Genomic DNA, 7,385 nt, shown 5'->3' on the forward strand with positions numbered 1-7,385 from the left:
AATCCTCAACACCGCTTATGGTCTCCTGATCCCACCTTAACACAGAGCCAGGAGTAAGCTCTGGGCACAGCTGAATGTAAACCCCAAACCAAACGAAACAACAATAACAGAATCTGACTGCTGACGCTGGATGTAGGAGAAGGCAAAATTGAGCAGGAAGACTCCAGGCTCCAGTACATCCTTTTGTCGATCCAAGCTAGTGGAAAATCTCAAGCCCCACTCGACCGACTGCATAAGAGGTTGAGCCTTGTCCGGCATCTACTCCTCCACACCACCGCACCCCTGCACCATGCCTCACCTCGCCTCGCCACTGCTCAGTGCAGAAGGCCAGAGGATGAGTTCTCCTGGTCCCAAGTGACCTGCTGGCGGTATGAACAAGCATCAGTAGCATCTAAGAATTTTACTGTAACAAAGCCAAAAGCACAGTTCCTTGGCCTATGTCAAGATTTCCTATGTTCTGATTTATGAAAATCTGCATCAGGTTAATATTGTCTTGGAATTCCTGAGATGAAAGTTTAGGTCAAAGTTGTGCAGAACAAATTGGAAATATATTTTTATCAAGCCACCTCTCAGAGGAGTTAGGAGAAAGAGGTGGAAGTTGTAGTTAACTGTCAGATGATAGAAATATTTTACAGGAAAATCCCATCCAATAAATGCCTTTTTAATTAGTGACATAACAAGGTCACTTATTAAAGGTTACTATACTGTAAAAGTTAAAATTGAGCAACAATTTTTCTGTATATTTACATCAGATTATTGGGAGCATGCTTGGTCATCATCTCTCATGTTCAAGGACAGAATCTAGATAGTATGCTCCATGGAACTGAATTAAATAAGACTTGGACCAGAAGAAGGCAGAAAATGAATGACCTTAACCCCAGAGGATCACTTAATCACTTAATCACTTAATCACTTAATCCCCGTTATTCATCGATTTATTCGAGCGGGTGCCAGTAACGTCTCCATTCATCCCGGTTGCGTGCTAGCGTAGCCCAATGGTATCTGTTCGTTTTAGGAACATGTAGAGCCTCAAACCGATCATTTAGGGTCTTGACGAAGAAGTCTGACAATCTTATAGGTGGGCGTCCACGTGATCTTTTGATGTCTCGTGGAATCCAATCAGTAATGGCTCTAGTCCAGCGGTTGTCTGCAAACCTCATTACATGTCCAGCCCATCTGATTTTTGATGTCTTGGCAAATGAGACAGCGTCCCTGATTCTTGAGCATTGACGAAGATCAGAACTCCGGATTCTATCTCTCATTTGAGTGAATCGTGATATTCCAAGCATAGTTCTTTCGATTCCTCTTTGAGAGACCCGAATAGTATTCTCATCCTGTTTTCGTAGGGTCCAGGTCTCTGAGGCATATGTTAATGCAGGAAGAATAGTGGAATCAAAGAGATGTGCTCGTAGCTGGAGGTTCTTTGTCCTTTTAGTTATTTCTTCAATGCTCTTGAAGGCATTCCAAGCCGCTCTCTTCCTCCTACGCAACTCAGGTGTCAGGTCATTCATCATGTTGATTTCTTGACCTAGGTATATATAACTGTTGCATTCGGAGATGGTGGTTCCGTTGAGAGCGAATGGAGCATCAGGAACAAGGCTGTTTCTCATAAGCATTGTCTTCGTAAGATTCAGCTGTAGTCCGACCTTTCCACATTCACGGTCAAAGTCGTTCAGCATTTGTGCCGCTTGGTTGATGTTTGGTGTTATTAGAACGATGTCATCAGCAAAGCGGAGGTGGTGTAGTTGTCGACCATCTATCTTCACTCCCATGTTTTCCCATTCCAGTCGTCGCATGATGTTCTCGAGGGTGGCACTGAAGAGTTTTGGTGAAATGGTATCACCCTGCCGAACCCCTCTCTTGATATGGATGATAACTTCTTTGTAGAATGGTGAGATCTTGGTAGTGAATCCGCAATAGAGCTCACGAAGGATCCTGATGTATTGAGTTTGTACGCCCTGATTGGCTAGGGCTTCCATGACCGCTTCCATCTCAACAGAATCAAAGGCCTTCTTTAAATCAATGAACGTTAGACAGAGTGGCATCTTGTACTCCCGAGATACCTCAATGAGCTTGGTTATTGTGTGGATATGGTCGATGGCACTGAATCCTTTATGGAATCCAGCTTGTTCACATGGTTGTCCTTCATCTAGTGTTCTGCTAATCCTATTCAGGATGACTCGAGTGAATAGTTTGTGGATGATAGACAATAGGCAGATTGGGCGATAGTTGCCAATGTCGTGGATGTCTCCTTTCTTGTATAGTAGTACAGTCTTGCTGGTTTTCCATTGGGATGGAACCTTGCATTCAGACAGGTAGCGTGTGAAGAGTCGAGCCAATGTATTGATGAGTACTGATGGTAAGTTCTTCAGGTGTTCAGGTCTGATCTTGTCTGGGCCAGGTGCTCTTTGTTTCTTTACCGACGAGATGGCATGTTGGATTTCGGAAGGGAGAACATTGGGAACGATATATCCATCATGTGGTATGTGGTATGTGGGCAAGTGGATGTGGCTATTAAAGAGATCTGAGTAGAAGTCATGAATAATCTTCTCCATTGCCCTTCTGGAAGATGTGATAGATCCATCATGATGTCGGAGGGCAGTCATCTTGGTTTTGTAGTTGGTGAAGGACAGGCGGGCATTACGAATGTTTTTCCCAGCTTCTGCTGCATCTACCAGTACTGCTGCTCTCCTGTTTTTGAGGTCATCCTTGATGGCTTCTCTGCACTGTTTTGCCAGTTCAGACGTTTGTTTGTGGTTGCCTGAGGCACGTGCCAAGCCACGTTGGCGAATAAGTTCAAGAGTGTTCGAAGAAAGAAGGTTTTTTGTGGTTATCTCTCTCTTGGCATTCCTTGCACAATCATGGAGGTGCTGAATCATTCAATCGTATTCCTCATCAATGTTGTCAATGACGGCATCTTCCCATGTTGCCGCAACAGAGCCAAAGAGTTCCCAGTTGGTGGTTGTTCTGGGAGTCCTCTTCTTAAACCTTGCATTCTTTTCTCCTCGTTCTGTGAGGTAGAATTTTGCACAAAGAAGACGGTGGTCTGATCCCGTTTGGAATTTTGGGACAACAGCAACATCGGTTAGGCAAAACCGCCGATTGAATATGATGTGGTCTATTTCATTGTGGAACCGTCCATCGGGAGACTCCCATGTCCAACGTTTAGATTTAGCCTTTTGGAATTGTGAGTTACCATGGAAGGTTTTGGTTGACATGATGAACTCAGACAGTCTGTCACCCTGTTCGTTCCATTCCAGGCCATGGGTTCCGATGTGGAGTTCATCGACTGGTCTTCTTGGTCCTATCTTGGCATTAAAATCACCGACAATGATCTTGTAGAAGGTGTGATCTTCTTTATAGAATTTCTCCAGCTCCATGTAGAATTTCTCAGTTTCTCTTTCACCATAACTGGATGTTGGTGCATAGACAACAAAGATAGAAACTGCCGGTAGTGAGCCACATTTATTCAAGTGTAATCGTCCGATTCGGGTTGTTAGGCATTCAAATGAATCAATGCTCGTGACTAAGTTTGTGTTGACAAGGATACCGACACACCGACGCCTCTTTTATCACATGTTCCAAGGAACAGTTCTTCTCCAGTGTCAAAAACAGCATGATGGGATTGATGTCTTCTCGTTTCGGTCAGACCAATGATGTCGTACTTGATCTTTCGTGCTTGTACCATAAGGTCTTCAATGGATGCAGCAGATGCCAGCGTACGAGCATTAAAAGTACAGACAATCAGACCCACAGGATATCAGACCTTTTTTGTCAAGTGCTATTGCTCAGGACACTGCCCAGACTATGCTATTAGTCACAGGTGCATAACTAAGGCACTGCTTTGCCATCATAGAAGAAGATGACCAGGGAGAAACCACATTAGTATCAGGGTATATGAAATATGAAGTATTTAATTTTTAGTGCAAAGGACAATAGAATGTTGTCAGAGTAATTTATGTAATCAGTATTTACAGCCTTTATCCCCCCCCCCTATTGTTATAGGTCCACATTTTGAAGGTAACATTTGTTGGCTGGTTGTGATTATTTCCATGGTTGTCTGCATAATTTCTATGATAATCTTTTGCAGATGCTTTTGTTACAAACATTATGACAGAGAATCTCAAGCAGGCATTGTTAAGATCCTACTTTGGGACAGGTGTAACATTTATTCCCAGTGGTGAATCATTAAAGACCTTATTGACCAGTTACAAAGCTCTTGTAGTGGTTTACCATTATTGGTTCAGCAAACTATTGCCAAATAGATTCAGATGGCTCAACAAGTTGGTAAAGGTGGATATGGAGGCTTATGGGGATGAGTAAATGGAGTGGTAAGAAAAAAGTGGCAGTTGAAGTGGGTTTTTATTTTTTACCACTGAAGTAGTTAGCTGGTTTTGGGAAACTGAAATGTATCAAACTGTTGATGTGCTGTGAAAATATGCTTGGTTTGATAGCAGCAGTCATTAAGGGCATGGACTCCTGGGCACAGCTCTACTTACTATTATTTAGTACCATGAAAACGGTCTCTCTATGATTTCCTGCAATGTGCTACACTAGATACCAGAGCTCTGCTCAAGTCAGTGTATTCCACTTGAGGCCTGTGGTCTTTGCCATTAGATATATAAGGGCCATGGAAAGCCTACAATTACTCATTGAAACTTAAATAGCAAAAATATACTCATCAAGAAAAATGGAAGTTGATATATTGCTGATATTGGCCTGGCTGTTAAATTCAATAGTGATAATAAATGAAGTTGATATATCCTTGAGTATCAGAATGGGTACCAAACTTTACATAGTTCCAGAAGTGTTTAGATTAAAACCCAAATAGAAAACATTTCCAGCCTCATATAATGCTGACATCTGTACTATTACAAATGTATTTTTAAATGACCTCTCAATGCTTATTTGTAAAAAGTTTTTTTAGATTATATGGCTTAGTATAAAATGGCTGAATCTCTGATTGTGACTTTCAAATTACTATATAACATATAATTGTGTTTGCAAAGTGATGAAAGCAATCTACACTTGGGACAGTGTAAATCAAGGGTTATAATCATTATTCTGGATAAGCATCCTTTGTCAGCTTCCAAATTATGTTATTTTCTTTAAATTTTATTTCGTTTTCTATATTCTTTGGGACCATATGCGCAAAATTGAAATTATCTGTTACAGGAATATAGGGAGCTCTTACCTATCACATGATCTGAGAATGTTATCTTGTATGAGGAAGATTTTCAAGCTATGGTTTATAAATATAGGATTCATCTGATGTTTTATTCTTGAAGTATTTTCAATAATTTATATATTTTGTCAAACTCTCATCTAGCCTTTCAACTTCTGTAGCCATAAAGTTGATTCATCATTTTTTCTCACTATCTTTGAAATCCTCAATGAATTAGTTTTTTTCTTGATCCTCTTGCCAGAATTCCTCTAATCTACTAGAATTTATAAGCATTCTCTTTTGGCTTCCTTGATTCTCCCTAGCTATTTGTATTTTAAATTTCTATTGATATCTATATATGTTTATAAATATACATGCCTTGATAGATCATATATGTGATTCACAGTTATATATAAAGTCTTTCATATGTGTGTATGTATGTATATATATGTATATGTGATATTGAATTTATCAGGCATGGAAAGGTGTATTCACAGGAAAATCCAGGAAAGAATAGAATTGATGAGTTTAATCAAATGTGTATCTGGGAAAGAATAGAATAAAACAGTTTAAAGTCTTTTAGATATAGAGGGCAACATAGGCAAAAATAGAATAGGAAATTATCAGGTCTTTCCTTAGTACTTTAAGGGTGCTTCTTGAATGGCTATGTGAAACATTCCAGTCTCTCTCCTACAAATGGATTTATTTTTTAAGTTTTTATTTATTTATTTTTATTGAGTTATCGGACTGGAGAGATAGCACAGCAAGTAGGGATTTTGCCTTGCACACAGCCAACCTGGGTTCAATTCCTCCGCCCCTCTCTGAGAGCCCGGGAAGCTACTGAGAGTATCTCCAAGCATGGCAAAGCCTGGCAAGCTACCTGTGACGTATTCAATATGCCAAAAACAGGAACAACAAGTCTCACAATGGAGACATTACTGGTGCCCGCTAGAGCAAATCAATGAACAACGGGAGGACACTGACAGTGACAGTGATTGAGTCACCATGAGATACACAGTTATAAATCTGTTCATTGTTGGGTTTCAGTCACACAATGTTCCAACATCCAACCTTTCAGCAGTGTAGTTTCCCACTACCATTGTCCCCAGTTTCCCTCCCATTTCCGTCCCCCAGCCAGCCTCTACTGTGGGCACTTTCTTTCTTTCTTTCTTTCTTTCTTTCTTTCTTTCTTTCTTTCTTCTTTCTTTCTTTCTTTCTGTATTTCTTTCTTTCTTTCTTTCTTTCTTTTCTTTGTGGGCATTATGGCCTGCAGTACAGGTGCTGAGAGGCTACTAACTGTTCTCAATGTCTCTGTCTACTTAAATAACGTCTCACAACTTTGGATCCCAGGTGAGGAAGCAATATTCTATTGAATAAATGGCCAGCCTACATAGAGCTAGTGAAGTTCTATTAAAAAAAAGACCACACCTTCTACAAGATCATTGTTGGTGATTTTAATGCCAAGATAGGACCGAGAAAATCAGCTGAAGAACTCCACATTGGGACCCATGTCCTAGAATGGAATGAACAGGGTGAGAGACTGTCTGAGTTTATCATGTTGACCAAGACCATCCATGGTAACACACAGTTCCAGAAGGGTGAATCTAAATATTGGACATGGGAGTCTCCCATGGCTGTCCATGGTTCCACAACAAATTGACCACATCATATTCAATATACAGTTTTGCCTGACTGATGTCGCTGTTGTCCCAAAATTCCAAACAGGATTGAACCATCATCTCCTTCCTGAAAAATTTTACTTCATGGAGTGGGGAGAAAGGGCTGCTAAGGGCTGCAAAAGGGCGCAAAGCTTAAGAAGAGAACTCCCAGAACAACCATCAAATGGGAGTTCTTTGACACTACTGCGGCATAATGGGAAGATGCCGTTGTTGACAACATTGACCTGTTCAGCAACTCCATGATTCTGCAAGGAACGCCAAGAGAGACATAGCCACAAAAAATGCCTGTCTTCGAAAACTCCTGAGCTTATTTGCCAACGTGACTTGGCGCAAGCCTCAGGCAACCACAAGCGAACATCCGAACTTGCAAAGCAGTGCAGAGAAGCCATCAAGGAAGACCTCAAAGAGAGAAGAGCAGCAGTGCTGGCCAATATGGCAGAAGCCAGGAAAAGCATTCGCAATTCCCACCTGCCCTTAGCCAATTACAAGACCAAAATGACTATCTTCCAACATCCTGATGGATCTATCACATCTTCCAGAAG

The 7,385-nt window shown here is 41.0% G+C and overlaps 1 pseudogene; it reads left to right on the forward strand.

The window, feature by feature from the left end:
• The window catches only part of LOC130031228 (bone morphogenetic protein receptor type-1A-like), a 110,738-nt pseudogene extending 105,849 nt beyond the window's left edge, over positions 1 to 4,889 (forward strand).
• The last annotated feature ends 2,496 nt before the right edge of the window (positions 4,890 to 7,385 follow it).

This window comes from Sorex fumeus, unplaced genomic scaffold (assembly GCF_029834395.1).
Source record: "Sorex fumeus unplaced genomic scaffold, SorFum_2.1 ptg000046l, whole genome shotgun sequence".
In the NCBI taxonomy this organism is placed as follows: Eukaryota; Metazoa; Chordata; class Mammalia; order Eulipotyphla; family Soricidae; genus Sorex; species Sorex fumeus.